Source organism: Ursus maritimus, unplaced genomic scaffold (assembly GCF_017311325.1).
Source record: "Ursus maritimus isolate PB19 unplaced genomic scaffold, ASM1731132v1 scaffold_26, whole genome shotgun sequence".
Classification (NCBI taxonomy): Eukaryota; Metazoa; Chordata; class Mammalia; order Carnivora; family Ursidae; genus Ursus; species Ursus maritimus.
Genome location: NW_024425119.1, coordinates 25,397,650 through 25,415,977, shown reverse-complemented (window position 1 = coordinate 25,415,977; position 18,328 = coordinate 25,397,650). Strand labels below are relative to the sequence as shown.

Sequence of the window (18,328 nt, the reverse complement as noted above, 5' to 3'; positions counted from 1 at the left end):
GCTCTGGATCAGGAGGGCTGGATTTGGTTCCCGGTTCTGTGTGCATTCAAGTTGTGATGCCTGTCAACCTGAGTACGTTTAGCTTCAGTGGAGGTACTAGCGCTCGCCTCACCTGGCTGTCTGGATGTAAGTAAAACACTCGCACAGTACTCGGCTCATAATAAGGGCACCCCCGCCCCATCCAGAGTGGTCTCTGTTTGTATGACCTCCAAGCACACACCACCCAAATCTGCTTTAAGGAACAGCTACTGTGTTCAGGTAATCCAGAGCGTGTACTGCATACGGCTCACGTGTTAACCTGGGCTCTTTGCTTTCATGCTGCCTCTGCAAGTCGCTCTCAAGGATAACACTAGTCTCATCTAGCTTAAATACCAAAACCCAAACCGGCAGGATCCATTTGGCAGCAAAGAACACCGAATCCAAACCACCAACAAACAGACTAACTCTGCATTGAATTCATCCCGGAGGTTTTGCGAACTCCTCTCTCAGGCAAACCTTCTTATTCCTTTAAACCTTTTCTTCCTCTTTCGTCACCATCTGAAAGAGCCAATAATTTGAACTTAAAATCAGGCTAACAGCTACTTGTGAATCAAGGGGAAAATCTTGGATTTTCAAAGATTAAAAAAAAATTATATATTTTAGACAAGAACAAACTTCTGACTACAAATGTTGAAAACATTCAAATACCTAGAGCTTCCCGTGTGTAATATTTACCTATCATGTCAATACAAATTCTCTCAGCAGAGAGGAATATTACACAGATTTTACTTAATCATTAAGGGAAGCCTCAGTGGCTTCCGTTCGACGTTCTGGTTTAAAGGACAATTTTTGTGCCTTGTTTTCTGAGAAGGAATAAACAACTTCACCATCTCCTGGCCTATGCATCCTCTCTAGCAAATGTCAGCTTGGCCCAATTACAAGTTTATTCCACATTGGTGCTCTGTGCGTGCATAGAAATTTCACCATTCAATTTTCATGTCTGGGAGGAAAGGAGCTTATAATTATGCTGGGAGGTATAACTATAATTAGGTTTTCAAATACCATAGGTATCCCTATGATCCAATTTAAAATAACAGAGAGTTCTGGTACTGTATTATTGGGTTGGCTTTTTTTTCCCCCTTGAACCATCACATTCCTCAAACCTCAGGAATCATGAGAAAATCTTAGAGTTAAAAAAGTGTTTTTAATTAAAAAAAAAAAACTAAGCTAACACAAACTGTTATCAGTATTTAGCACCCATAAGAATTTCATACATACTTGTAGATGCTTCAAAATCATTGTTATGGCTATGAGTTACAGCCAGCAAAATAGGTTAATGGCAAGTTTAGATGAATCAGCTTAACCTTATTACCTCTAGGGATGCTAATAAGATTTTACCATCACACAGCTTCCTCACTGTGAGGCCACCCAGAGTACTCTACACATGCTCCTTTACACTTAGGTTTTGCAGAAGATGAAACACATATACGATTTATAGGTCTTACTCAAGTCCAAGCAGCATGTTTGTGTTTGTGTGATGTTCGTGTGTAGGGGTGGGAGGCAGGGCGAGGAGTATATACTCAAATGCTTTTCCCCAACCACCCTCAAAAAGTGAGTAAGATAGTTCTTGACCTATATAGGATAGAATGTGAGACATAACATGCAATGTTCTGCGTAATTACACACATTCCCACTTTTCTGTACTGCTTCCGTCCTGGGAAGGAGAGAGATAAAATGAAAATAAACACTCCCAATACTTGGTTGTATGATCTAATTACTGGAAGTAGCCCTGTTCATTTAAAAATCACAATTACTGGTTCTAAACACCAAATAATCTTGGAAACACCGGGAAAGTGTTTAGGGGAAAGACAAATCTATGAGAAACAGTATGTACACGCTAATCAAGCATTTGTAAAATTAAAAATGCCTAATTTTATCCCAAAATATTTCAAGAGCCAACTTCCACTTAAACATACCCACTACATTATAAAAATCCCACGACTGTATACATTGTATACAAATATCCAAAGTCACATGGAGCATGGTAAGGCCATGTAGATGCAAAACACTGACTCCAAGAAGTAAAGGAATAGAGCTTCAACATAAAATGGGATCCCTTAAACAACTGAATGATTCTCAGCGCACAGGATTATCAGAAAACAAACAAAATCAGAGAACCTATTTGGAAATCTGTAGGGGAGAGAGAATCTTCTTGAGCACTTGGAAACAGAAGAAGGCAGTTCACATTCCAGTAATTCCAGGTTTGTCTCCAATAAATTTGCACGACTCATTTTTCATATAAAACCTATGGGGGGGGCATTTAGCACTTAGACAAAATGTAGTATGTCTACAGTGTTGGAAACTTTTCGTGAACTGACCTCACCGTAAAAATAACATGAGTATTCAAAAGAAAGAGCTCTTGTAAGTAGCAAATATATCCACGTAAAAATCTATGTCAAGTATCATTCTACAGCCCTTTTCAGGTGCTTGGTAACCACCTTCACATTTTAATTTTCCAGATGATTCCCATTCCTTGTATTTCTTTATGTTCCCTTACTTGAAGAAGTATTGTTACCAAGATGTTACTCCTTAAAACTTTAGTTTGACTTTACAAAAAAGCTCAGCAAGAGGAGAAAACATTTTCCTTCATTAATTTAAAAATAACTTGAGCTAGGAGATGTCTAAAGCAGGCTCCTTTTTCTTTTTCCTAAAAATACATATGAAGTCAGTCATGGAGGATTATCAAATAACATGACTCGATGCAATTTCAGATTTTGAGATTAAACAAAACCCAAGCCACTTGGCCAAGTCAGTAAACACTCAAACAAAATTGAGTTTTTGGGGAGGGGGGATGTTACCTAAAAGGATGAGGGGCACCTGGGTGGCTCAGTTGCTTAAGCATCTGCCTTTGGCTCAGGTCATGATCCCAGGGTCCTGGGATTGAGCCCCATGTCAGGCTCCCTGCCCAGTGGGAAATCTGCTTCTCCCTCTCCCTCTGCCCCTCCCTACTGCTCATGCTCTCTCTCTCCCAAATAAACAGAATCTTTTAAAAAGGGGGGGGTGTTGAGATTTTAAGACTCTTAACCCCTCTCTCACCCCCTCCCTCCAAGATATATATGCTGGAGGAAATGTAAAATATTCACTTTTCTTAGAAATGCAGGCCTACACAGAATAATTTATTAGCCTCCAACAATCCAACAATTCCAAGAAGTAACCAGTTTGAAATCTGAAGCAGAGAGGTTAGATGGTTTATTAGTGATTCTGTGACTTGCTCTCTCCTAGTCAGTGCTAGATGTGAGGGCTGCGTCTGCCTAAAAGTAGCAGGCAAGAAGAAAACGTTTCCAAAACAACACAAATCTAGACGGAATGGAAGGTTCCTGTTCCTTCAGTCAAGGACAGCGATTCTAATATGGACAACATTCCATTCTTGGGAGAAAGAAACAATCCACAGAAGACTTGATTTTTGAATTCCTTAACGCTGTAAACCTAACCTCCTCCAAATCTTCCACAAAATCTGTGTAACTAGTAATGAAAGCGAAGCCCACAACAGCTGTACCAAGGTTGGTACCAAGGTTCTGCGGACTGCCAGCAAAGCTTGCTCCGGGATATCCCAAAACTGGTTTTTCACTCTGTGGTAACAAATGTTACCACTGGCAGAAGAGAATGGAAAGACGGTTAAAGATGAAAGTCCCATACAGGGTCTTTCATTAAAATACAGAAATGAATGTTAATGCTCTTTGTCACTCCCAGATATCTGGCCATGGGACGTCCATATTAGCCATCTGGACGTCAGAAACCTGACCGTTGGGCACGTAGGAAATCAAACACCTGTACTGGACCTTCGATTTCTCCAGCAGAAAATCGCGTATCAACCACAACAAGAGGACGCAAAACCAGCACGGTTTTATGCCAAAAAATACTCTACTCCAAAAGCAACAGGTGTATTCAGGAAGCAGTTTATTCAGTGGGCTAATCGCTAATTTCAAAATATTCCGTATTCATTACTCGTAATTCAACTTAAGTTTCACAATTTAAGTTCTAAACGCTAAATGTAACTTTATTTTTAAGTTGTATTTACCTCAGGAATCTCTACACCCAACGTGGGCTCAAACTCACGATCCCGAGATCAGAGGAGTCACAGGCGACGAATGAGCCAGCCAGGCGCCCCAACAGCTAAATATAAGTTAAACATGGACAAAATGTTTTTTTTCCAATGCACAGCCTCTTTCGAGCATAAGGCTATTTTTTGATGTTATTCATAATTTTATGTAAAATGGTGCTCCACGTGCTTAAAAGAATAAATACAGAGGGGTCAGGAGATAGAGATCAGGACTTAACATAAAACAGAGGCTTCCCCTGCCCCAAATACTGTTTCTTAAAGAGGTGAGTCAATGAAAACACAAGCTTGCCAACAGGTAAAAAGCTTTACTTCTGTCTTTGCAGTGCTGTATGGTAGCCAAGCGATTGTTACTCCTTAGAGAAAGGGGAGAAGAGTTGGGTTAAAATATCTTTTCCCTTCAATCCTGATTTATGATTTCCTCCACAGAAAAGCACAATTTCTGCCAAGCAGAGGAACACAAGGCAAGTTAGCTTGCCCATGGGCGGGGCGGCAGGGGGGGGGGAATAGCAATCTTTTTTGCATATAATAATCACTTTTATTTAGCCCACTCATGTAAAACACAAAACAAAACAAAGGCATAAGGAATCTATAGTCCTGGCAGGACCTGCAAAAATAAGGAACAAGAAAAGCCATGTTAAGAGAGGTTTCCAGAGCTTTTTCAGCTCTCCTCAGAAGTAAGCAGTTGTTGTACTTTCTATGACCTATGGAAAAGGAATGCCTTTTTCCCACCATTCTCTTTCTGTGAATAAAACCATTTTTGAAAAGAACCGAAAGAACCAGCTCTTTTACAAAATCACACCACCTTACTAAAGTCTAACTATTTTCTGACACATCTCAATGAATCCCTCTACCTCCTTGAAATCGCTAGTCTCATGCAGTTACTGGAAGGCCCTGCCTCCCCTGAGTCATTTTGCCCACCCCACCCCAGCCTCATCTCCAATGAGGACTGTGCTCAGGGATAAAACAATACTTCTGCGTGGTAAGCTGACAAAAGTTTTACATAGCAGCCCTGTCCCCCTTCACTCCCTAGGACATCAAACTCCAGTTCTTCAAACCACTCTGAACAGGTCACCATTTCCAGACCTCTGGTCATACTATCTCCCCACCCTAACACTGGCAACCTTCCAAAGTGGCAACATTCCTTAAAATGGGAGTGTATGGAGTCTAGCACAAGAATCTCCAACACAGAGCACAAAGGGAGTGTTTTCTCCAGGAAACTGGACACTAACTCCCATTAAATCTGCTACATGTGGTAAGGTTAACTTTCCTTCACTCTCCCTTAGCAGAACATCACACATTCGTGCTCAACAACAACCCCCAGGAAGTATCTGTCCGATCAAGTCATCTTCATTTTTAGCTGATTTTTTAAATGTAAGTTCACCACACAACATATAGCCCTGTTAATTAAAATAGTAACCGCTTCACTTCAGCACGTCCTCTCGAAAGGATTATTTTCTGAATTCTGTCACCAGTGGTCTCTCCCAGCTTTGTTTCAACCACAACTCCCAATCACATAAAAATGCTGAGTATGAACCCTGTGGTGAGCACTTTGAAATTCCAAATCATTTCCTCCTAATGCACTTTTTTTTTTTTTAGACCAAAGAAAATACCAGTTTTCATACAGCAAGCATTTCAAGCAGAGGCTGAGAAATCTGGTGAATGGCAATATGTAAGGAAGGAACCATTCATTTAAAACTGTTTTGTTGGGGGCGTCTGGGTGGCTCAGTTGGTTAAGCACCAGCCTTTGGCTCAGGTCATGATCCCACGGTCCTGGAATCGAGCCCCGCATAGGGCTCCCTGCTCAGTGGGGAGCCTGCTTCTCCCTCTCCCGCTCCCCCTGCTTATGCTCATTCTCTCTCTCTCACAAATAAATAAAATCTTCTAAACAAATAAATTAATTTAAAAAACTGTTTTGTTGGGAGGTGCCTGGGTGGCTCAGTTGGTTAAGTGACCAACTCTTGGTTTCAGCTCAGGTCATGATCTCAAGGTCATGAGATGAAGTCCTCTGTCAGGGTCCAGGCTTAGCCTGGAGTCTGCTTAAGATTCTCTCTCCCTCTCCTTCTGCCAGTCCCGACTGCTCACTCTCTCCCCCCAACAAAATAAATGAGTCTTTAGGAAAAAAAAAAAAACACTGTTGTTGGCCAGAGATGACCACTACCTCTACCAGCATCGGTGCCTCTACCACAGTTGTCTTGCTTATGCATGGCTATGCGTTATCTTCAGAATACACCAGAAATCTTAACAGGACTGCCAGCTGATGTCTACAAGTTGCCAGTTTTAAGTAATTTACCATTAATACACACCTGAGCACTGAATGTTAACCAGATGGGAATTGTTAAGCACCCTTGGTATCAAATTTGCTGAAACACTGGTATTCCTCAAAGTCACCTTTTTGTGCCCTGTTCAATTCGGTGAGACAGCAGGATTATCCGAGGCACAAGCAAGAGTCGCTTATCAAGTGCCTCTTCCATCAATTTTTTAGATAACACATAAAATTCAGAAAGTATTCTCTCATTGTTCAATTTGAAGACCCGGAGGAAGAAGAGAGGTAGGACCTTCGTGATTACTGGCCTCAGCCAGCTCCATCTCCCTTAATAGACGATCTCCCCGAAAATGTTCTCAAACGTATGGAGAATGACTGAGGGAATCAGATGAGGGCCAGCAAGAAGAATGACGTGAATGGTACTCTCTGGACTTGTGCAGGTTGAGTCCCTGAGCCTAAGGCCCGAAGTGATGGATGTATTTTCTTAGGGACCTTTTCCTTATCACCGACATATTCCGCAGACAAGAATGGTTTTTTATTCCGTTCACAGATCACCAATTGACAGGAACTCTGCTACCCAGAGAGAGTTAGTCACAGAACGTGAAGGCTCCTTGGTGAGAACCCACCCAGCACCAGGGGCTTTCCCAACACATGTCCTACAGTATTCTGGTCACATCCACAGAAAGCTCTCCTGAGCACCCTTGGGCTGTAGGCCGATCTGTGAGGTCAGCTCCTACAAGCAGATGGGTTCTCCGGCAGGGCAGCCAACGGCCTTCAGCCTCTGGACAGTAAGCCAGAAAAGGCTGTGGAAGGACACTACACAACAGGGCACAAAACAGCATTCACCCAGGGCCCCGCTGAGCACAATCCCCAACCCAGCTGGACTGAGTGATGATAGAGGCTGCATTATGGACAGCGAGCTCAGACTTGTCAGTCACCCACATGAAGAAGTTCTGCTCTCTTCGTAGCACTGTAAGCCCACTGTAAGCCCCACCCAGGGCAGTGACCAGGGCCGGGCCACAGTGGATTAAATTCAGTGTTATCAGACAGCCCTGAGCCAGAGGAAAGAGGACCCTTTTGAGACATGGACTTGGAACCACAGTTAGAATCCCGCTGCTGGTACAGTGGGCTGCAGAGGAATACATTTTTCCTGCCCCACCCTCAGCCTCATCTGAGCCTTGTCCCAACCTCGATGTTCCATTCCACAGCTGGGCCTCTCTCAAAGTAACCCAAACAGGTGTTCTCTGCTCCCGGCATCCCTCCAGCAAACCTATACACAGTGTCAGTGTTCTGACCACAGTTCAGAACCACTCAGCGAGATGCCGACTCTGGGGTCGACTGTCAGGAAGTAAGACAGCAAAATGGCACCTTGACCCAAAACCTACCGCAGTTCAACTCTCTTCATTAACAGTAAGTCTGTCTATTTAAAAGATGTGCAAGGAAAATGTCCACAGTACTTTCCCTTTGAGGGTGCCTGGGTGGTTCAGTCGGTTAAGCATCTGCCTTTGGCTCAGGTCATGATCCAAGGGGCTGGGATCGAGCCCTGCGTCCGGCTCCCTGCTCAGCGGGGAGCCTGCTTCTCCCTCTCCCTCTGCCTGCCGCTACCCATGCTTGTGCTCTCTCTTGCACAGTAAGTATATAAAAAAGTAAAATCTTAAAAAAAAAATACTTTCCCTTTGAAATGCAATCTGCAGGTGATCTGAACTGAAAATATACCACCCATTTCGATTCATTGGCAACAGAAGTCAGAGACCAACAAATTCAACATTTGGCATTAGAGGCAGGCACCCTGGTGAATTAGAACAAAACCCATGTTAGGATTAGAAATGTCTGAGTCAAGGGGCGCCTGGGTGGCACAGCGGTTAAGCGTCTGCCTTCGGCTCAGGGCGTGATCCCGGCGTTCTGGGATCGAGCCCCACATCAGGCTCTTCCGCTGGAGGCCTGTTTTTTCCTCTCCCACTCCCCCTGCTTGTGTTCCCTCTCTCGCTGGCTGTCTCTATCTCTGTTGAATGAATAAATAAAATAAAATCTTTAAAAAAAAAAAAAAAGAAATGTCTGAGTCAAAAGAATTTTAGAGACGTGTGGGAATATCTTACCTACCCCTTTGTGCTAAAGATAAGGAAACTGTGGGTCAGCTGGTCCTGAGAAAGCAAACACACACCTGGAACACAGTCTGCTACCCAGCAGTTAGGATTCCACGTTCTGCAGGCTCCTCCCATGTCTTCTCATACCTGTCTACTTAGCAGCCAGACTCGGTCAAAATTTATTTTTAAATGACAGAAAAACTATCCATTTAAAAATGTTCTGCCTTATTTCTAGATGGCAGCTTGACACACAATCTCCTAGCCTCTAGCAACACACCAACTTGAGATAAAAATCACTACTTCCATAAAAGGAATGAGAGACAAATGAAAAGCCAAGTGGTTGAGTTGCCACAGACATTTTGGCCAGCCAGCGTGTGAACACAGATGGGGCTCTCCCGTGGCCTGAGAAGGCAGAACACGACATAAAAGCTGTAAAAAGAATGCTTGGCTGTTCATCTGTAGGTGACTTCAATTACACAAAGTCATCAAAGAGTATTTTCCCTCTGATTTTTTTTGGACTTCCAAGACCTTCCATGCAGCCATCCTCCTAAGTCCCAAACAACCATCCGATTTACAACGTCAGGTGCTCTTTGGAACTTTATTTAAAAATAAACTCAGTTCCTTCTAGCCAGTGCCAGTTTAGAAAGATGGTACTAGCAGGGGTCGCTAACCTAGGGTGACCACGATTATTTTTAGCATCATGGCAGCTAGGGATGGAGAGATGAACATTTCCATTTTCCTTCAGGTGCCACTCCCTGTCTTTGGGGATTCCTCCTGACTGCAGGTCTGGGTCAGATGCTCCTCGAGGACAATGAGCAGCCTTCTGTCAGATCATACTCATCTGGAACCTTAACCAGATCTGTCATGATTAGAGGTAAACTTGAACTCTTAAGTACCATGTTATAGAATTTATTTTTAGAACTGGCCACGTGACCTTGGGAAGTTTTCTGCGTGTCGGTTTTCTCATTTGAATGGGAATAAGAGTACCTACGTCCACTGCCTTGTTTGTGAAAAAGAGAACAGTATCCACCTCAGGGTAATTGTAAAGGGCACCATGCTCTCATGAATTAGAGCACATAAAAGCCTGACCACATCATAAGTAGTCAATAAACACCGACTATTCTATTGCTGCCCCTCCGAGTCCTAACACGTTAGGTGTCCTCTTATCCATGCTCACTTGCCTTTCGCAACTAGACCGACCACAAGTTCTTATGTGTGATGGTGGGTGAAAACATAAGCTTTGAAATTAGGCAGGAATGAACATCTAGGTTCTTCTCTTTACTACATTTCATTAATTAAAACGATATTTTTTCGCATTCCAACACTGCTGAAATTGGAGGGTCTTACATTCAATGAAACTGGTTATCATCTCTGATCTTGAGCAAGTTATTTAATCCCTGTAAAACCCTCTCTCAGCGTTGTGGGAAGGCACGATAACATAATCATGCAAACCCCTAACACACAGCAGGCAGCCCCGAGAGACCACTTCATTCTGCACCCTTATGGGCCCAGTGTCTTGTGTACAAAGATGCTTAGAAGGTGAATATTTACATATATTTAACAGAACAACCCATTATCCACGGAGATTTAAAAATAGTGCCCAGACCCATTCCAAGCCAATGTGTGTGGATGTCCCTGCTGGAACGGCCTCTAGAAAAGATCAAGGAGTTTAAGTACAGGAACTCTCAGAAGGGGCAACATATGGACACGCAGAAAGCCCTTGGCAAGGACCTGGAGCTGCTCTTAATAACCCAGCAGAGCCTGGACAGTGTCTAACTGCCTGCAGAGACCAAGCGCAGGATCAAAGTGTGACAGTGGGGTGAGAGAGTGTAGGAAGGTGCCTCTTACAAATCCCATAACAACTCCTGGCATGTAACAACACTTACCTCGTTTTAAGCACTTACTTCGTTATGCTCCGCTAAACCCATCGCCATAACCCCATGAAATACAACCAGCTTCATCCGCATTCCTGTTTTCTGAGGCCCCGAGCTGAAGTCACACCTGACTAAGTGGCAGAAGTGTCTGTGGTTCCAAGGCCCATGCCCTTAGCCACTGTGTCAGGTTGGTTATGCCACATCAGCTCAAGAAGGAAGCTAGATGCCCCCACACTTCAAGGTCTTGCCTTCAGAACAGCCAAACAGCATCCTCTCCAGGAGTGTGTCAGACCCTTCTGCTCCAGGTGAACAGAGGCAAAAGCAGGTAGATGCATGGGGCAGTTCTCCGTGGAGGGTGTTTCCAAGCCCGTTGGTGCTGCCTCAGTCCTCAGACTCCGGGCAGCCCTAACAGGCAATGCTTCCTGTTTGACCTTTGTCCGCTTCTCTTATTCCTGACTTATTTCCCACAGCTCTAGAGAGCACCCTCCAGGTCACCTCTGGTTTTTCCCTTTTCTTCATAGGCTTCCTCCATCTTTTTTCTTTTTTAAAATTCTGGTTCTGCAAAGCTGAGTTACTTCTCCCTACACAGTACCAAATTTCTTGGTAAAGAAACTCTTCTTGATTCATCCTTTGCAGATGTGAGTCACAATGAAAAGTCGTAGCTGGAGATCCCCGTCTGAACTTTCCAGAATGCCCGTGCACATGTGTTAGCATGTTAGAAAGACAGACAAGCCGGAGGAAGACACGAACCACATTACAGCTTGCCTTGCCGGCTCCTTGCACTATCAGATCACCTGAGACTCTAGGGATCACAACCGAGACAGACCATCCAAGTGGAGAGTTCAGGAAGACACGGTACCCATGGTTGACAAACGCACCTCAGCCCGTCCTCTGCCGCAGTCACTATGCTACATTAACGTCCTTCCCATCTGAGGAAACCCTGAAAGCTTATCTTATGCCATCTCCCATTTCCAGGCAATACGATCACCTGGCTGGCAGATCGCCTACTTCACATATAATCACCAAGTCACCACATCCCTCCCAAGAGGTGACAGGTGTGTCGACTACACACCCTATCACCAAGGCAGCTGGAGCTGTTCTGTTTCCGAATAAGGAACAGTGACCTATGTATCTCTCCACTACACCTGGAATACAAACAGGTTAGTAACACCTTGCAGGACTTGGCATTACGGAGCTCCTGAGTGGCAAGGCAAAGAATACAAGGGTTACAGAGAAGTGGAGGGGGACTTGCTGGGAAGTGAAGTCCACTGGTCAGAACACACACCTTGGCTCTGTGCGAGGCCCAAATCATCAGACTCCCCTACCTCCAGGCCCCACAACACAAACTACTGAGATGATGGGTTGGCAGAACCCATTTCCTCCTTCACTCACTAGAAAGGCAAAAATTGAGGAAGAACCATGTCTGCTTTTGCAGATATGACTTAAGCTGAGGTTGGAAAAGATGTAGGGCGGCTTTGGCCTTGTTTACCCATCCCACGCACACCACAAACATGCCTGACACTTTCAGACATTTGCTGAGTACAACTGGCTTTTCGAAATGCCAGAAAACTAGTTCATTTTTTCAAAACATATTAACTTATCCTCTGGCAATATAACTCCTAAATTATTCTCCTCAACCGTATTCAAATGCCCTATCAGGTGACTGGAACTTCGATAGAGGCTCTACTCTCTCCTATTTGCCCTCCAGCCATAAGGTCCCCTGGAAAGTTCTGGGTTTGATGGTTTGTGTGTTTTAACCGGCTTTGCCTGACTTTTGTGGAGGTGACCCACCAATTCTATAAATCCAACATGAGTTTAAATATTCCAGAAACAAATGCATTTATGTACACACAGGATTAATATTCTAAACATGCAGTAATTCATGGGCAAAATGACTCAATAAGAGGTCAACCATTTCACACACACAGAAGCTGGCCCTGGCTACACCACAATCAGGTGTAAATATTACCCAAGCATCTCACAAATTTCTGAAAGGCTAGAGATCTGTTGATCATTAACAAAAGGGTATGACCTCTTCAGTCTTGCTAAGGGATCCAATCTTCCTGACTTTGCAGATAAAGAGACTATATATATGCTGGTATTTTGGTGCCACCTATTCCTGTTTGTTTCTTTTACAAGGGGTTAGATTCTTTGGGACAGGGGAGTAGGCATGGTGTGCTCCAGCCAAACCCCATTTTTAGAGCCAGCTGCACGCATCCTGGCTGCTGACAGCTCAAGGGCAAGGCCCCCAGCCAGCTGCAGGACACTGCTTCATCAAGGTTAAGCCACCAGCAGGGGTGGCCAGCTGCCAGCAGTGGGCTGATTCAGGAATACAAAGGTCCAGTCCCTTGCCTCCACTGGGGCCATCCCAACTCCAGAGCTCCCCATAAGTGCAGCTGGGGCCTCAGCCGTGGCTGCATCGCTGGTCAGCTTCTCCTCCACCAAATCCTACTGCCTTTTCCTCAGCCCTAAAATCCCTCAGCACCCAGTTCCTGGTCTCAGCATGCTTCCAGGGCACCTCGTCAAAGACAGGCTGTTTGCTGTTTTCTAAGTGTAGAAAGTTATTTTCAATTGTACTGAGGAAGTTACAGGCCCTAGACATGTTTTATCACAACATACTATTGGAGGTCCTAGGAGACCGAAAACGATCTTTGAAAAATGTTTGTGACTCGGTTTAATAATTACACGTTTTTGATAGTCAGCCCAGATCACTTTCTGCACACCAACCCAATGCAGTCAACAGGGTCCGGGGTTAAATAATGCCCAGGAATATCACAGGCTCACAAGTAAGGAAGCTGAGACATTGCCCAGCTAGCGATGTGCCCATCACAACATCACATGGCATTGAAAACGGACACGAGATCATGGGATGCCGGGTCTGATGTTTTCAACCATAACCAATGGAGCCTGCCCTTCCCCACGTAAGGCATACTTGCTTCAGGACCTCAAATCCTAGGAAATCAGTCTCAAGCTACTTAGACAGTTCTCCATAGAAGTATGAAACGAAGTCCTGAACACCTTATCCCCAGCATTTCAAACTTTTCATAAGAGGGAATAATTCTTGGAGCTGACAGATTATCGACGACTTTGCAGTATTTACTGCATCCCCAAGAAACCAGAAGGCAGGCAGGCCTGAGCAAGAACCAAGGGCGACTGCTACAGCATTGCCCAGGAGGCAGTAGCACTTTCCAGAAAACCGTGAGGAGCCATCCCCCAGTCATTCAGGCTTAGCCCAGTTGAGGGCCCGGGATGGAGTGAGGGATGTAACAAAGTAGAAGTCCGAGCAAAAGCAGGTATTTGCACTGTGTCTGGGTCTTATTGCCAAAGGTTTGGGTTCAGAATGTTAAAAACGTAGATAATGTACTCCACATGAAAAACTCAACTTTAAAATCACACTCCTGCTTCACGTTTCATCGCTTTTTACATGTTGTCTCATATGACCCTCATAGCTCTCCCTGTGAGGGCACAGCTGGTATTATTAGCAGCTCACTTTTATGCCCAGGATCACACACCTGATCAATGTTGCAATCAAGTTGCCAGATTCTTGGTTCAGGGTTCTTTCCTATAAAATCCGCCAATTTGCAGTTTTTCTATATATTTCTCCAGGATTGTGGGCAAAGCCCCAAGACTTTGTCTCCCTCCTCCACGTGCCTCTCTGGCTCCCGGCTTCATAACTACAGATCTGTATTTCAGAGGAACAAGGACTCTCCACGGCAGGGGGTCCTGAACAGGGCCACAGAGCACCCTCAGAGGGCTCTCGTTCTCCAAGACTTGACACAACCCAGACACTCTGTCAGTACCGCAACTTCTGAACTACAGCTGACAAGAGGCTAAGGAGGTCAAGTCAGAGGACCACCAGTGTTCAATATCTCTGACAAACCCGGTTCATGTCATCCAAATACACAAGAAGTGGGCGGCAAAGAAGAAAAGGCCATCTAAGGCTCACGGATTTCTCAGACCCAGTCATTGCTCTGAGGAAAGCCTTCCGCCCTGGTCAGCAGGATCTGCTACTGTCATTTGAGACACTTGGTGGATTTTATTCTTGCCAAGTTGGCATTCTGTTTCTGCAATGCAAAAATGCTCGGACTGAAGAGATCAGATGGGGATTTTCACGTTTTCAGGAACAGGAGCAAGGCTTTCTCGGCCTCAGGTGGATGCATTACAGCTTGTGGGAGTGCTAATGAGAGCTAATTACTCTATTTACTTCATAAGCCAACCAGCCAGCAACAAGAAATGCCTGGTAAAACTCTCTGCGTTCTCAGGCTTTGTTTCAAAGGGCTGGTGCCAAAACGATCTGGCTGAAGAGATGGGCTCAGGGCTGCCCAACTGGATTGTTATCTCGAGATCACAAAGCACAGACTGTCTTTAAGGCCTTTGTATCCTGTAAATTAATAGTCACATCGGCATCAATTGTATTCTTCCACCCTTAATCTATCTACTCTATTCACCGTTATCAACACTCCCACCTCTGCTCCCAAATGTCCACTCTGGCTGCAAATTAAGAAATCAAACTTTGGGCCTGGAATTTTAGGAAAACAACTGCCTACCTACCATTAAAACTGGGCGTGGCATTTTACAATCCTACACTCTCTTTGCAATAGTCACAAGATTTGGCCAACAGTTCATTAACTTTGATCCTTGAACTCTAGACATAAGAAGGAACTTAGAAATCACGTAAATTTCACTTAATCATTGATACTTAACTGTATCCATGTGTTATGTAAAGCATATACATATGGCATGAATTATATAAAAATGCAACTAATTTATGACTCTAATTTATGAAACTTATATAAATTACATTAAAAAGAGGCTTTCCCATCTTTGTCTCTCCATTCCTACCATCATGTCTTCTCCCTTCCATGGGAGATGGAAAAACCACAGGACAACAGACTAAATTTCCCAGAATAAGAACAAGGTTAGTTATTAACCCTATAAAGCCCCACCCACATTAACCGTTCCCCATTCCAATACTAAGATGGTGTATTGTTGAAAATGCAACCATGACTTCAGGGACAAAAGTAAGAAGATTCAAGATACATTTTAGAGAAGATTGCCAAAGGGCATTATCTTTAACTCCACAGAAACAAGGCTGCGTTGGATTATAATATAACTCCAAGCTAAAATGTATAATTACTTGGCTCAATTTATTTAAATGAAAAAGTCTAAATAAACACACAATAGAAGTTAAATGGCAAGACCATCCTCATGTTGAAATTCTTTAGGCAGAAATAATTTCATATTAGTGGAAGCCTTTTATGTGGATAACAAAATCTAGCATAAGGACCAATCAGATCCAACTCAATTATATATGGTGCAGAAAAACAAATTTAATTAACAACTGTTCTCCTGAGTTACTTAGAAGCTTTCTCTTCTCTCATGATTTTCCACAAATTTTTTTTAAGAGAGAGAGAGAGAGAAAGCATGAGCACACAAGCAGGGATAGCGTCAGGCAGAGGGAGAAGCAGACTCCCCACTACGCAGGCAGCCCAATGCAGGACTCGATCCCAAGACCCTGGGATCATGACCTGAGCCGAAGGCAGACGCTTAACTGACTAAGCCACCCAGGCATCCCTACAACTTTCTTTTTAAGACTGCTTTGTTACCTGAATGTTTATAGTACATGGGACAAGTAACAAGTAACATGAATGATGCCAAAAATCTCAACTATGTGTAAAGGAATGACTAGGTTATGGCCCTTCCAAAAAACTGCCTGTGCTTTTTTACATAAACATGTAGACAAAACGTGTTTGATTTTGGCTGTGAGTACAGTCCTAAGCTGGGGATTCATCACAAAGTTCTCCAAGCAGAAGGACTTCAGAGAAGCGGTTGACATCCATAACAGAAAACAAAATCTACTCAACAGCATAATAAATAGGCCAGATAAAGAAATGTTCCTTGCACTGAAATATAAATAGTATTTACTAAACTTTCACAAGTCTGAGCAGGTTTGCCAGTTATTCTGAAAATTTAACAAAAAAGAACGGTAGCATTTTTAGCTTTAAGACTAGGCAGCAATCGTTACTGAGCTCCTGCATTGAGTAAGCCAGGGGCTGTGCTAGGCATCTTGTATACATAATCTCAATTTAATCTTCCTCATATCCCTGCGAGGTAGGCACTGTTGCTTCCGTTTACAGACAAGAAAACCACGGTTCAGCCTGGACAAGTCACAAAGTCGCCATCTTAAGACATGACTCTACTGGGATGCCATCCAAGATATGCCTGACTCCCAAACCCAAAGTTGCTGCTACCTTCTGCCCAGTAGTACCACCAAGAAATTACAACCAGAAATTACAACGATGGAATTGTTTCCTAAGTACAGAGGATCAGCTCTGGGGTCAGAAGCTCTAGATTTTAATTATGCTTCTATTGAGTGGTGGTTTCCTCCAAATTAATGGAGATGAAAATAGTATTTAACCTCCTAAGGTTGAGGGGAGAAGGATATAATAAAGCCATAGTCAAAGCGCTCTGCAAAACAAGTAAGCACTATTTGTATTTGCTATTATTACCTTCCTCTTTAAGCTTCAGCTGCTGAATGGCACGAGGGGAGTCCCACACAGGGCAACAGATTACCTTGATGAGGCCTGAGCAACACAGAGCCTGGAGCCCAGGAGAACGAAACTTAAGGGGTAAGGAGTGAAGGAGACTTGGCCAGTCTCTGCTCAGTGTACCTTCTCTCAGGCACCAGAGAAATAAAAGAATGGTGATGGGCCAGCTCTGTGCCAGGCACAGCCACTAGCAAGCTGCTAGTCCCAGTTACGCAGCCCTGTGAGAATGGATGGAAGCCCCTGCCTTCAGGGAAGCACACTTCTACCCTGTGGGAAAGAAATTCAAACCAAACAAAATGAGCCATTACCCAACACGAGCCCCACCCTTTCTCATCAACTTTCTCAACTCACTGGGCCTGCTCACATACCCACCCACCACCCCCGACACACACACAGAGATGGGGAGGTTTTTCCATGGTACACAGTGGGTGCTCAGATTCGACCACGCACTTCAGCCCCGTTTATCCTCATTAGGAAACCCTACAGTGGTCTAGAGTGGGGGCAGAATTTTAAACACTGACAATTCAAGATAGTGACCTCCAGAACAGAAAAGGGTTCATTTCAGTACAGACAAGGGAAGGTTGAAGACCATGAAAAGAAAATCACCAGATTTGACTACATAAATATTTATACTCCTATAGGACCAAAAACAAAACTGAAAGACAAACCAAAAAGAAAATTAGAAGGGAAAAAAAAAATTGGTCAAAATATGTGCAATAACGATGAGAGAAGATTAATAAGGGTTAATAAGTGAAATACATCACCTATGACAAATGAGGGAAACACTAATTGCCAATAATAAATAATAAATGGGCAAAGTTCATGAACAGTTTGTTAAACAGGAAATACAGTCAACAGTCATATGAACATGTTTGATCTCACTAATATCAAATAAACAAAAAAGAAAAATATCTTTTCTCCTAGAAAATTGCCAAATACTATTAAAATGAGAATATCACTCTGCTATTGGTTGCAAAAAGTAGTACACACTGTTTTGGCAACTAATAGCAATATCAGTCAAGATCCCCATACACACGTCCATCCTTTTGTTCTAATAAAAACGATCTGAAAGACAGAAAATGCTGAGTACCTAAGATGTTCATCAAATACTGAAAACAGTCTCTGCAATCGGATTAAATAAATCATGAAACATCCCTAGAAGGAACACTTTCCAGTCCTTAGAAATAATAGTTATTTTTGTAGTGTGGGGAAAGGCGAATAAAATAATGATAAGTAAAATAAGGGGGGGGACACAAACCATATGCTCAGAATATTTCAAATATGGAAAAAATAAATTTAAAAAATGGAAAGAAACACAGCAACATAGTTGTACCTTTGTGTGGCAGGATTACCTATAATTTTTTTTATTATGTCTTTATGGTTTTTCTGTACTACTAAAATCTTCGATAAGGTGCATATTACTTTTATAATTACAAAAAATTTAAATAACAATCACCTTG

The 18,328-nt window shown here is 43.4% G+C and overlaps 1 protein-coding gene across 1 annotated transcript in view; it reads right to left on the bottom strand.

Annotated features, from left to right (window-relative positions):
- The window catches only part of PPFIBP1 (PPFIA binding protein 1), a 173,729-nt gene that overhangs the window by 134,576 nt on the left and 20,825 nt on the right, over positions 1 to 18,328 (bottom strand). The window lies entirely within an intron of this gene.